Source organism: Furipterus horrens, unplaced genomic scaffold, assembly GCF_987537825.1.
Source record: "Furipterus horrens unplaced genomic scaffold, mFurHor1.1.pri manual_scaffold_3, whole genome shotgun sequence".
In the NCBI taxonomy this organism is placed as follows: Eukaryota; Metazoa; Chordata; class Mammalia; order Chiroptera; family Furipteridae; genus Furipterus; species Furipterus horrens.
The window spans coordinates 18,933,588-18,948,293 of record NW_028327173.1 but is presented as its reverse complement, the minus strand read 5'-3'; positions in this window follow the sequence as shown (position 1 = coordinate 18,948,293).

Genomic DNA, 14,706 nt, shown 5'->3' with positions numbered 1-14,706 from the left:
ACATAAGATAATCCCATCCCTCTGATTCCTATATCACGCACCTCCACCTCTTTGGAGCACAGGCCCCAAACCCTGCTTCTTGAGGCCACTGTCTTGGGTTCCCTGTGCTCTGAGGCTGTGGTGGGACAGCAGAGGCAGAGGGTATCCATGGCCCTGCCCCCGAGCAGACTAGGCCACCCCCGTTACCGGAGTTGGCTCGGTGCTGCACTAACTTCTCATAAAGCCAAACTGCCTGTCGTAGAAACACTGTTACCGTCTCTAATTTCTCTGACGCTCCATTTACACACAGCCGTTACCCCGAGGCCCCAGGTGTTTAGAGAAACGACTGAGCAATATGGCTCCTGCCTCCTGTTCATGTAGAATTATGCTCTCCCTGGGGCCCAGTGTGTGCTATACATATTTATTTGAAACAAGATGGGTCTCAACTATAAAAGACAGAGGACACTCCACTCCAACAGAACATCTAGATGGGCCTGAGTGGACTGAAGGCTCAGGAGCAGATATTCCATGAGACCCAGAGGCTGGCATGGCAACAAGACACATCAAATGGTTAAGGGTCACATCCAGCACCTCATGCCGACATGGGGGTCTGAGTCAGCTGGCACGGGCCAGAGCCCCAGAGTCTGCAGACACAGCAATCAGCAACCACAATGTGAGCTTAACAATCAGCAGCACTTCTCATGTTCCAGTCTCTGTCCATTGCCCCCGTTTAGCAGATGAGAAAGCTGAGACCTAGAGAGGTCACATGACCTGTCTTCCCAAGGTCCTATGGCTGGTAGGTGGCAAAACTGGGATTTGAACTCAGGACAGCCAGGTCCAAAGCCTGCAGCAGAGTCCCTGTGATGAGGCCCAGACTCCTCAACCTGGCACAAAAGGCAATGCCCCTCCCCAATTTGGTTCTTTCTTATGTGTAAAATCCTAAAACAAAGCTTAAGACACAAATGTGTATATTTCTAATGATTCTGTTGATCAGTTAGGCAATTCTGTCAGTCCAAGCTGGCTTCCCTGGGGCTGGGTGGGTTCAGATGGCCTTGGTCACCTGTATTGGCCTCAAGTTAAACCGCTGAGATGGCTGGGGCACCTGTCCATGTGGTCTCTCATCCCCCAGAAGGCCAGCCCAAGCTTGTCCAGTGGTGGCAGTCATAGGTCTCCCAGCAGCAGGAAAGGGCTGGCCCTTGCACAAGCGTTCTCCAAGTCCCTGCTTGTGTTATGTTATGAATGTCATCTAGGCCAAAGCAAGTCACCAGGTCAAGCCCAGATTCAAGGTGATGAAACATATCCAGCCTCTGTATCAGAAGAGAAGCAACACCATGCAGCAAAGGGCACACATTTGGGGTGAGAGGAATTCGTGGGTGCACTGTGATCCACCACACCGCATCTCCAGCTTCACCTCCTGTCACCCACCCCCCAGTGGTCTCCCGCTGAAGTTGTAAGAATGCTCTGAATGTCCACACGTGCTGCTCCCTCTGCCTAGGACACTGTTTCCTCAACTTCCCCTGGGAAGCTCTTGCGTGTCTGTCAAAACTCAGTTCAAGGGACAAAAGCCCTCCCTGATCATGCACCCCAGACACCCCGTAGTAGAATGTCCCCCTCTGGAAGGCTGGGACCTCTGAGATCAGGAGCAGCATCTTAGATCCTCACTGCCCAGCAAAGGGCCTAGGATTAACTCAGTCACTGTTCTGGGGGAGTGGAGGGAAGGGAGGAGGAAAGGTCAATATACCAACGTAACAACTTGACCAACGTCACAGAGCTAAGACAGTAGAGGAGCTGGGCTTTAACCACAGAGCATGTCCCTGCAGAGCCACTACCCTCTTTTGCCTTGTTATTAGGCAGTCATTCAACAAGCATTCATTAATCTCCTAGTGTATGCAGACACTGCCCTTCATGCTGAGGATATGGCAGGGAACAAGAAAGGCCTGGTCTTGGGCTCTTGGCACTGATGCTCCAGCTAGACAAAGAAGTAAAGCAGCAAATGTCAGGTAGTGATGTGAGCTGTGATGCAAAGGAAGCAGCAATGTGATAGCAGTGGTGGTGATGGTGGCATGGGGACAAGGTAGGTTGAGTGAGATTGCCCCTAGGAGGGACTTATCTCCTCTGCTGTCTCCAGGCTGCAGAGGGCACAGCGCCCTGTCAATGTGGCCTCTGCAGGTCAGTGCTGGGAACAGAGCAGGGGAGACTACATGCTGATAATTTGTGCTGGGACCTCAATGCCATGAGAAGACGAGGAAAAAGAGCCTCCTAAGGAGCAGAATAAGTATGAAGGCACTGAGGCAGGAATGAGTTCAGTGTATTTGAGAAACTGAACATAGGTCAGTATGGCGGAACCAGAGTGAGCGAGGGGCAGAGGGCAGGACATGAGGGCCGCAGGGCAGGCAGGGGCAGACCTGGTTCAACCTAAGGGGCTACCCGTGCTGCCGTTCTCCGTGGAGCCCTCCAGGCCCACGCTCATCGTGGCGTCTGCTCTATACCCCACACTGACCAGCAAAGGCCCTGTGCCCTCCTGGGCCTGGCTTCACAGGCATCCTGGCAGCAGCAGAGACCAGGAGCGGGAGGAGAGGTCAGGGGTTCATTCCTGGCTCCTCCTGCAAGGCCGGGGCTGGCAGTGGCTGCTCCTCTCTCCTGTGACCCCGGCTCCATCGGTGCCCCTCTCCCATGGCTGCAGCTCTCTCTGGGGTTTACTAACTGTTCCCTTCTTTGGCCCCTCCAAGACTGGCATAAATGCAGCTAGGCCAGGTACTCTACCGTCTCCTGTTGGTTTCCTGTATCCTGCCCACACATTGGTGAATCATTCCTCCATCAAACGCCCTTTGATTACCCTCTCCAGTTGGTCATCTGCTCCCTGCCAAGACCAATTGTATAACTGGAAGTTTGTACCATTTGACCCCTTTTGCCCATTTCGCCCACTCCCACCCCCTGCTTCTGGAAACCACCATTCTGTCCTCTGTGTCTATGAGCCATTGTTAGTTTCGTTGTTGCTGTTGCTGTTGCTATTGTTAGATCCAATGAGTGAAGTCACATGATATTTGTCTTTGTCTGGCTTATTCCACTTAATGTAACGCTTTCAGGATCCACCCATGTTTTTGCAAATGGCAAGATTTCATTCATTTTATAACTGAGAATACTCCATTGTGTGTGTGTGTGTGTGTGTGTGTGTCACATTTTTTTATCAGCTTGTCTGTCAATGGACACTTAGGTTGCTTCCATGTCTTGGCTATGGTACCTAATGCTGCAATGGACATGGGGGTGCAGCTGTCTTTTTGAGATAGTCTTTTTGTTTTCTTCGGATGAATGCCCAGACGTGGGAGTTCTGCTTTTAGTTTTTTGAGGAACCTCTATAGTGTTTTTCTTAGTGGCTGCACCAAATGGCATTCTCCATATCCTCACGAACACTTGTTGCTTCTTGTCTCTTTGATGATACTTCTCCTAACAGACATGAGGTGATACTTCTCTGTGGTTTTGATGTGCATTTTTCTGATGATTAGTGGTGTTGAGCACCTTTTCAGGCACCTGTTGGTCATTTGTATCTGTTCTTAGGGAAAACGTCTCTTCACACCCTCTGTCCATTTTTAGTCACATTATTTTTTGCTATTGTAGGAATTATTTATATGTTTAGGATATTAACCCTTTATCAGATATATAATTTGCAAATATTTTCTCCCACTCAGCAGGTTGCCTTTTTAGTTTGTTGATGGTTTTCTTTGTTCTGCAGAAGCTTTTTAGTTTATGTAGACCTGATTTATCTTTTAGGAAGATCCCCACTGGCTGTTGTGGAAAAGGATGAAAAGAGGAGACAAGAATGGATCAGAGACACATTAGGGTCCAGAAAAGTTGAATGAAGTTGGTCTAAGGTAGAGGAGGTAGAACCAGGACCCTCACCAGTCAGAACCAGTTGCTATAGCTACTGAACCTGTGACTCCTTGTCTAGGGTCCTGAAGCCCCCAGTGAATGGGAAGTAAAGGGTACAGAACCTGCTCAACCTGGGACAGAGTTAGGGGAGCTCATTGTGGAGGAAGAGCTTCCTGGGGACAGGGATGCCTCTGGGGTGTAAGAAGGAGCACCACTGGGAGCCAGGAGCTGCTCTGGGCCTTGGGGAAAAGCTGCCCCTACAGTCCTACAGGTCTGTGCAGCCTACATCTGGATAAGAGACCACTAAAGCACCAAACCTAATTGCTTCAGGCTCCCTATTTGGGGTTAGAGGGAGTAGCACGGGGCAGGGCAGCAGCGTAACTCCTAATGAGCAGAACCCAGATATGCATCTCAGACACCAACAAATCTCCCTGGTCCTGATTTGCATCCTTCCCTCCACCTGGCAGTCCTGAGGGACAGGAAGTGGTAGAGTTGGGGACCTCTGACTGGTGCAAAAGCCAGGAAGTTTGGGTATCTTTTCCAGTGGCCAATTTTATGTGGAAAAGGGATTAGCTGAGGGACTCTGAGAAAGTCACTTAACCTCTGTGAGCCTTACTTTTCTCATCTGAGAAATGGGTGAACAGCTGCCTCACAGGGCTGGTGTGAGCCCTGAGTGAGGTAACACATGTCGTCTGTGTCATCAGTGAGGACTTAGGCAGGGGCTGTGCCTGGGCCTTGGCAGGTTGCTCCACATGGGTGAGCCCCTACCCCACTACAGGGAGCTCAGCACAAACAATTATCCTAGAGCCCAGCCCCCACATCTTTCTGCCTTCAACGTCCCCATATCTGTCTCCATCCCCCCATCTGGACAATCAAGGCATTAGGTGGATGGCCATCATGGCCCCTTTCAGCTTGGGTGGTGTGGGGCCCTTATTTCTTACTAAGCCTCATACCCGAGCTCTAACCAAGCACCCCCAGCTTCATGAGCCTGTCAGATGCATTCAGGAGACCCTACACCCCCCCTCTGACCTCCTGAGTGCAGGCAGGAGAAGAGACCCCCCCCACACACACACTGAACGGCGGCCTGCTGTGTCTGGGTCCTGGGCCCATGGGGAGAAGAGTGCCCTATTCCCTCTTGAAATCATATGTCAGCAGGAGGGAGGCAGGAACTGTGAGGACAGACATAAGACATGCCAGGCACCCCTGGGAGCAGGAAGCTTACCTGGGAGACCAAAGAATAGACCCCGCTGTGGACACGTGTGAGTGCTGAGCAGGCCCGTTAGCAGCGCTTCAGCCTGTCAGCACTGGAAATAATTAGAATCCTAACAAAGCCTCATTATTTCTCCCAGGAACATGGCGCCCTTTGGAAAAAGGGATATTTCCTGCCAGACATTTCCTGAAGATGCATTTGTCACAGGCTATTGTGTAAATCCATGTTTGGCCCATTTTAAAAGATGTGATTTATCCACTTGACTGGGCTGAATGCTCATTCTCCAAACTCTCAAAACGTGGCTGCTGTTGGGGGCTGGGGCAGAGCCATAAACATCACAGGGTGAGGCCTGGACATGGACCTGAGGGCTCAGAACCCCAGGCGCTGAGAGGAGAATGGGCGGGGGAGTGGGGCTGGGGCGGGTCATGCTTCTCAGGAGCTTCCAGCCCTCAGCACACTGGTCAGTCCTCAAGGACAGCACCTGGGGTGCCGGATAGAGGCCAACTTCGGGTTCACTCATCCCACCAGGCTTATGAGGCCCTCCCGTGTGGGGCCTGGGGGTTCAGCAGTAAACTGACAAGGTCCCCGTCCTCAGAAATTGGAAGGAAGGGACAGGTAAATAAGGCACCCACAGGCCTACCAGGTGGGGAGGGGCTGGGAAGGATGTAAAACAGAGTGATGTTATAGTCTGGCTCTGGGCAGGATCCCGGGACAAGGAAGATCTTTCTGAGAAGAGAAACTCTGAGCTAGGCCCTCAATGAGAGGATGGAGGATGGAGCAATTTGTTCGGCCTGGAGGGAGGCAAGGGGGTCCCCAGAGGAGAAGATGGAAGACACCTGATTTACTCTTGGCAGATGCTTAGAATGGCAGCAGGTGGTAGAGAAGGTGAGAATCCCAGAAAGGGAGACAGGAGCTAAGGCCCAAAGCAGTGCGGTCACATGTTGGGAAAATGTTTATTGTGCCTCAAATTAGAGCTGTAAGGATCCTGGGGGCTACATAATACAGACCTCAAGTGCTATGCTAAAGGAGAGGACCCTATGCTAAGGCGAGGGGGCCCTTCACAAATGTTTAAGCGGTGAGTGGTGAGTGAGTCACACCTCTGAAGAGGATACACTCTATCATTTCTAAGGCACTTCCAGTTCTAAATTTCCATGAGCCAGACCTACAAAGGCTGAATAAAAACTGAACATTAACCGACTTGTACTCAAATAGATTTGGGTGTCAAGAAATCCTGGGGTTCACAGAGACCAGAGCTGGTGTGGGGACCGCAACAGACGGGCAAAGCTGAGGGCAGGGATTTCCATTCTCTTCCAAACAGCCTCTGCACTCTGCTCTGCCCACCCACCAGAAGTACCAATATTGTAGGTGAAAATGGTGTCCCCATAGTCACAAGAAAAGCATTTCCAAGGACCCACACATGGGAGGATAAGATGTAGTAGTAAGATTTATGGGCGTTGAAATAAATGACTGCCCCCAGGTTCCCTGTCTCTCATCTCCGTCCATCCAGCCATGGAAGAAGTCCAGCCTTGTCTTCATTAAGTCCAGAAGTCGGGCCAGGGTCCAGAGATTCTGCACCATTAGTTCAGTCCATGTCGAAGCTTAGTCCAGTTCAGTCTGTGTCCCCATCTGGCTAGCTTAGTCTCTGTTTCTGGCTGCACTCTGACAAGCACTGAGTTGTGTACCCAGTACCCAGGCTTGTGCTGGGAGCCCACTTGGGGCTCACGCTTGAGGCCCATGAGGCTGCCCGGCCCCACATGGCTGCTACAGAGAGAATGTGCCAACGCACAAGCTCGTCAACAATGTGTGTTACCAAGCCAGAGACCTTTGTTAGGCTCTGATTATATTACCCCTGGCTTGGAACCAGGTGCTCTTTCAAACTAACCAATCAATTTCCCAATCCTTCGCAGCTTGGGCTGGGTCCTCCCCAAACCAATCTGGTCTTTTTCCCAGATTAGACCCCTCCTCTTTATGGCCTCCATCTTGGCTTCTACTGCACATGCACCCAGCAGAGGAATTTCCTCTGCTGTTTTTATTTTTCCTTCAGTAATTTCAGCTAATGGCCAGCAACAAGTTCTTCCTGCCTGCCTCAGGTATTAGGTCTCCAGGGCAGATGACGCAGCAGTCCCCTGGGGGGCCTATGAATGCTGTAACTGCCTAGTGAAGCAGGCTTATCGCCCAACTCAGCTCCCCAGTTTATTAGGTTTACTTATCTAATTCCCTTTGCTCTCTTTCTTTATTTATAACTAATTAGCTACCTATGCTAACACCAGCAGCACCTGGACCTCTCACTGCTCCTGTCCCAAGTCCTTGCCTAGCACCCTTGGGAGCACCCCGGAAGGCCAGCCCCAAATAACCAGCCCAAACCAGGTCAGCCTTTCTCCCTTCTATTTTAGATCAGCCCAGCCAGGCTTCCCTTTGGGAGCTGCAGACTCTGACTTCTCTCCAGGGCGCACTAAATTGGTAGGACCCTGCCACTCTCCCAGCAGGCTCTTTGATGAAGAAAGCCTACCTAATAAATAATTGAGAGGCACCTGGGCTTCCCGAGAACTATGTCAAGCAGCAGCGTCCCAATTAATTCCTCCAGTGAAGCAGAGCTTCAGAGCACTCCGGCAGAGGTGAGGAAAAGTGTTTACTTAAAGATGAGTCAGGAAAGGCAGAAAATCTGGAAGGAAAGAGGCTGGAGGTGGCCAGGGGGCAGGGACAGGGCCTGCTTCAGGTAAGGATGCCATCACGCAGTTAGTGATTATAGGCGTGGGTTCCACACTCGGACAGACCTGGGTAGGAGACACAGTTGCATGGAGAAGATCAGAGGCCCAGGTTTTCCTCTATTCTACATGGATGAAGAGGCCATGGTGGAAGACAGCGCCAGGCTTACAGCCACCCAGAGGAAAGAGAGACCTTTTTCCACCAAGCATCCATTCATAAAACCCCAGAGAAGAGCTCTGATTGGCCTGGCTTGAGCCATGTGCCTACCCCTGCACCAATCCCAGTCCCTGGGTGGGGTTCCTTTGTCGGCAAGGAGGTCATTGATTGGCAACCCAACTAGAACCACAGAGTGGGGAAGGGGCAAACAAGAAAGAAATGGGCTGTTAGCAGAAAGGTGGGAAGAGGAGGAGTGTTGCTGGGAACTTGGCCAGGCCTTTATAGGCCTTCATGATCTGGCTGCGGGCCACCTGTCCAGTTTCTCCCAGCCACACCCCTCTTGCTCTGTGTACTCCCGCCACCTGAATATTTGCAGGATCCTGACGGCAGCACTCTTTCTCACCTGCCCATGTGCTCCCTCTGCCTTGGACGCCTTCTCCCACCTGCACAGCAAATGCTGGCACTTTTTAAAGTCTCAGGTGTCACCTGCTCCACACTTCCAATCCTGCCCCCTGCCATACTGTTTCATTCCCACTGCACCCTGAAAAACTGTGATGACGATGATGAAACTTTTTCTCATTGTTCTACCTCTGCTCACCCCTCTACCCTCCTTGAGAACAGAGATGGTTCCCTGTTTTCCTAGGACCTTGCACATTACATGGCATGAGAGCCACAAATGACCATCTTTAGGATAAAACAATGAAACAATTGTAGTTATTGGCAGAATGAGTGTTCTGCACACCCGGAGGGTCTGTCCGTATGCTATGGTTTAATGGGTCTTGGGGAGATATCCTAGTCCCAGGTTACATTCCTAATAGGCATCTAAAGAAGTTTCTTGCCCTCTCTGGACTCATATTCCTCATCTGTGAAATGAAGGACTGGGCTCCCCGACCTTTAACCCTGGTTCCAATCCTGTGAGTCAGGGGAAGGACCAGCCTTGGGATAAGGGACCCAATTGGAAGCCTGGCTTTCTGAGCAGCAGAGGGCAAGGAGCTAGAATGAGAGAAGTTTCAGAGCATATAAAAGAAAAATGTGTACACTGAATTTACAATTTTGCTAATATTAGAATACTGTCAGATACCTACAAAACTCAAGAAAAAGGAGCCATAAGCCTTTAATTAGTCTTTACATTTTTCATGGAGAAATTTAGACCTCCCTTTTTAAGTACAATAAAATCTCACTAACAGAAACTGGTCATAACTCCAGCACTTTTGCATTCACTAGAGGAAAAAATGTTTTTGCTAAAGCAATTAATAATACAAACAGGACTCGGAACTGGAAGTGAGAGAATTTACCCTACTGAAATTAGCAAATTGCTTTCAAGCCTCTTGTTCACAAATTCATGGGTCTGGAAAGGACCTTGAGATCCTCTCACTGATCTCTCTCATCCCACTCATGTCACCTGTGCCCAGGTGAGCTCTCAGAAATAGGAACCAGTTACAAAGGACCTAGTGTGTGCCAGCAGCTGGGCTGAGTACTTTTAATTCTCACAGTTCTATGGCTCTGACCTCATCTAGCGCTCTCCCCTCCCTCACTCTGCTCCAGCCACACTGACCTTTCCTCAGTTTCTAGAACATGCCCAGCCCTTTGCATGTGCTGTGCCCTCTGCCTAGAGCTCTTGCTTCCCAGGCCTCCATGTACCTGGGTCCCTCTCGCTGTTCGGGCCTGAGTTCAATATCACCTCTCTAAGAAGCCCTCCCTGGTCATCCTGTCACACATTCCCACCTCCTCTCTCACAGCATCAGGCCTGTAACTACCCTCATGGCCTTCATCCTGGTCTGAAATCGACCTACTTATTCATATACTTGCTTAACACCTGCCTCCCCCTCCTGAATGTGGGCATCTGCATGGCAGAGTCCTTGTCTATCTTTTTCAAAATTCCATTCCCAGAACCCAGAGTAAATGAATAAGTGATTGAATGATTTCCATTTCCTTAAACCCTAACCTTGTCCGAGGTGTGTTCCAATAAATGCCTATTAAAGTAACAAATGGATGTAGGAAGTACAGTAGGCTCACATAACTCAGAATATATCATGAACTAGGCATGAGGTTCATCTTTACTTCATCAGCAAGTTTTCTTGAGTCATTGGAAAGATTGCAAAAGGCACATCTGTTCTATTTAAGGGAGTGCCTGGTATTCCGGCCATTTCTATTCACAAATTCGTCACATGAAAAGGATTTCAGTGATCATATAAAACTGTGGGCTCACTTCACAGATGAAAAAAATCGAGGCTCAGAAAGAGGAACGAGGATTCAGCAAGATCAAAGGAATGTCAGAAGAAGACCCAGGACAAGAAGCCAACTATCTCCATCCTGTTTAATCCATGTCTAAAACACTCAGGAGGCACTGTTATGAAAATTCTCACAACTTTTCTGGAGGCATTCTAAGGATAGTAATACAATAATAGTGTAGTACCTAAAATTTCTTGAATGCTTTTTATTTGTTGGACAGTGTAGTAAACATATTAATTCTTCACATCAACCTAGGGGGGTAAGCACTGTTATTATCCCCATTTTGCAGAGGAGGAAACTGAGGCACAGCTAGGTGAAGTCTTTTGCCTATGATTTCATAGTGAATAGATGGTGGAACCGAGGGTTGACCCCAGGCATTCTGGCACTCTGCATCCAAAGCACTGGATTGACAAATCCACTCCTGGATGATACTCTTAAGGACATGATCATGGTCCAGAGGATGATGCATATTTAAAATAAGGGACTCTCTCTGAACTGTTCCCTTTACATGGACTTCAAGGCTGCCCATGATGGGCTTTGATATGAGTCCAGATGCCCACAGTGGAGAGGGGGAGGGACATGTGTGAGGAGGGCCAAGCACCCCCCCACAACACCCCTCCCCCCAAGACAGGGACATGTGGGGGAGATCCTGGCACACTTTCTGCAGGAGGGCCAGGTGTTGGTCCTATCTTCCCGCCTCACCTGGGCTAATTTACAGAGACATTAAGAAGCACCAAATGCTGAATTCACTGATATTTCTCCATCCTGCAGTTTCTACTGAAAAAAAATTATGTCTCTCACTTTCCTTTTTTTACCTCCTCCTAAAATGTCAAGTAGGTCTTTCCTAGAAGCACTAAAGGGACATAAAGGGGATTAGAGGATAATTGTATCTGTTTTAAAGGTACCCTCAAGGGAATGGAAGTTAAACCGACCCACTTCTCCCTCCTGGCTCCTGCCCTCCTGCTTCCCACTCCTTGCCCTCCTGCCCACCCCCCCGTCCTCCTGCTCCTTACCCTCACCCTCCTGCTCCCCTTCCCACTCCTCAAAGGAACCCTGGGAGCCCCGACACCAAGAGGATTCAGCATCCGCCAGGGCCCTTACCAAGGCCTACCTGCCAGAAGTCAGGATCCCACATCACCTGGCCTGAGGTGGGTTGCCAGTGAAAAGGCTCTGATCTTCTGGAAAGGGAAAGGGAGGATTCTCCTTAAGAAAGCAGAGGCCCCTCACGCCTGGACCCAGGATGGCTTTGCCAGCGCTCCTCTCTGTGAATCCTGCTTCACAATGAACCTAAGCCAGGGGGTCCGAATCTGCTGCTTCCTGGATGTCATTCAGCTGCACGTGCCAACGTTGCAGCCCGACCCCTGGTGAGGGGGGTTCTGCAGCACTGGCCAAGAAGCGAAGCTGAGCGTGGGGGCCAGGGGTGTGCAGGCAACCCAGGCAGGGGGAATGCAAAGGCACAGAGGTGTGACCGGAAGCGAGAAGGAGCTCCTGGAGCGGGACAGTGAGGGGTGAGAGGGGAGGGGTATGAAAAAGCAGGGACTGCAGTCTCGGGGCCAAGGACAGACTTGAAATACCAGGCTAAGAGGTTTATCTATTCTGGAGGCCACAGTTCTGCTGAGGTCATTCAAGGGCTGGATTGCCAGATTTAATAAATAAAAATAAAAAGCCGATTCTCAGTTACATCTGAATTTCAGTTAAACAATAAATAATTTTTTAGTCCAAGTATGAGCCACACCAATTTTAATTAGTCTTTTAAAAATCCGTTGTTTAGCTGGAATTTAAATGTAACTGCTGTTCTGTATTTTATCTGACAGCCCCACCTGAGGGCAGAGCATGGGGAGGGGAGGCCAGGAGTGAGCAGGCTACCCCCGCCCACTGCATCTGAGATTTGCTGCCGTCAGTTTTAGATAAGGGGGAATCTATATATCAGTTTTCACTTGAAAACCAGAGTTGACATTTAATAACAATATTAAAATGTACATAAACCTCTACATAAATTATGTGTAAGATCCCCTCAGGCAAGTGTCTAGACAGAATGTCAGCTAATGTTTTCTGTAAAGGGCCAGATAGCAAATATCTTAGACTCTGTGGGTCATACATCTCTGTTGCAACTCCTCACTCTGCAAGTATAGAGTAAAAGCAGCCTTAGGCAGCACATGAACAAATGAGTGTGGCTATGTCCCAATAAAACTTTATTTACAAAAACAGATTGTGAGGCCTGATGTGGCCCCTGGTCTAGAATGGCTGCAGGGCTGGCTGAAGGAAAGTGTATTCTTTCCCCAGTGCTCTGTGCAGAGACATCTTCCCTTCAGGAGCTGAAAATATAACTGGGGACATCAGCAGCTCTCTTTCTGCCATTGATCAGTGGCATGACTGTAGAAGAGGCTGCCTTTCCCTCCCTGGGTGTCAGAGGACCCGTCTCTAACATAAGGCAGTTAAACCCTCAGGATCTTCCCCATATCAGATCTGATGATTCTGTCCTGCCAGAGGATACCTGTGTCTGAAGTGGCAGGTGCTTTTTCCCTGCCCTCTTTCCTGAAACTGCCCCCTGCCGAGGCAACAAGTTGCAAGACACACTACTTTTTCTGTCCACTTCTGCCCTTAAGAACAATGTTTGGTTTGGTTTGGTTTTTCCCCAGAGTTTCCAGACCCTCGGAACCCTCCACTTCTGCCACCCCTTCAGACACTTAGCTGGGTGAAGCACCCCAAGAACAGGAGCAGTTGAATCACCCTCCTGCTAACCCCCGTCATGCAAATAAGCAGGTGCTAAGTCACTGCAAACGGCCAAGGGCCCCTGCAGCAGGGCGCGTGCCCATAATCTTTCACCCTATTTGATGCCTTTCCCTATTGCTCTGTGACAAAGTTGAGACAATAAAAGGCATAGACTTTCCAGGTTTGAGCTACAAGGAGAACAACCAAGATCAAAGTGGAGAAGAGGTGGGAGGGCAGACTTTACAATGAAATTTCGGTTATTGTTCTGATAGCATTTCCCCTGTGCTACATGGCAGACGCCTCTCTGAGTAACAGCAGGTTTGTATTTCATGGGGACACTTGAGTCAAAGATCAATGATGCTCTCAGCACTGCTCTGTCAGGCCACAGGGGCAGACAAGCCTGGGGACCAGCCTGCAAAGACCCAGCTAAAATTAGGCAGCCGTTGACAGACACTGGATTCACAATCATAACCCATCGATTTTCAAAGCAATATCAAAACTGAATGAGTTTCACTTGCTTCCATGATCTGTCATTGTAGAGAGGGGCCTTTTCTAATAAAGTGGTTCTTCTTTTGTAATGAAATCGTTGCCTCTCTGGGGAAATGGAGCTTTTTAAAGACAAGTTTGGCAGAGTGAAGAGTTGGGGGCGGTGAAGGTGGTGAGAGTATCAGGATCTGTACATAATCCTTTAACCCAGACTTTGGTTGTCAGGCTCTGAGACTCATAAGGAAAAGCAAAGGGCCACAAGTGGTAAGCAAAAAGTTAGCTGCTGACCCGATGAGTGACCTTGGGCATCAACGCCTCCGGTCTCCATTGTCCTCATCTGTAAAATGGGTACCTCAACCATTGCTACTACCCAGTGGTACCTCATCAGGGTGTTAAGCTGAGGATTCAGTAATTTAATTCATGCAAAATAATTAGCAGGAAGCCAGGCACAAAGGAACTGCTCACTCTCCGGAGGCCATGTCAATGCCTCTTACTCATCATCCTCAACACCACACATTGCACCTTGTATTTTCCTGACCTGGTCTCATGTAAGCCTTACATGAGAGGAGAGGGTAAACACATTTAAAATCTACAGGGAAATGGCAGAGCTGGGCTTCTAATGCCAAATACACGTGTCTGGACCCAGCCCACCCATGTCACCTTCCCCCCCTCTTCCTCCCACATCGGCCCAGTCAGGCCACTTCTCATGGCTCCCCCATTGCCTATGGCCATCTCACCTCTGCCTAGGCACCTGCCCGCTCTTCCTTCCCTCTGGTCTCACAGAGTCCATCTAGTCATCAGGACAAAGCCCCTCCTGAAACCCTCCCCAGGTCTAAGGCCCACACTGGCCTGTGGCTCTGACTGCCCCATCCCCAGCATCTCATCCTAGTCTCTCTGCTGCTTTGCCAGGTTTTCTGGTCATTTTGAGGGGACCATGGTTCAGGGAGAAGAGGACTGGGCTTTGAGCCAGACAAACTGGATTCAGATCCCAGCCTAGAGATGTTCGAGCTCTGCAATCACTCTCAGTTTATATAGCTGCTGACTCTCAGTCTTTCGGCATAATTACACCCACAAGCCCACCTGGATTGAATGGAAAGAAAATCATTGTGGCCACCCTGATGAAACTGTAAGCCCCCTGGGTACGTGCAGGGTGGCAGATGGTGTGAGGAAGGAGGTGGGGGCAGAGTCATTACCGTTTACACTCCAAGGTGCCTAGGATAGTCATACATTTTGGCAAATATTTTCACATCTTCCCTCCTCCAGGCCCAGTGGTGGGACTGACCTTCCCATCCTCTGTGGCTCAGTGGGACCATGTAACTAGTTCCAGTCAATAGATTGTGTGAGTGGAAGTAATGTGT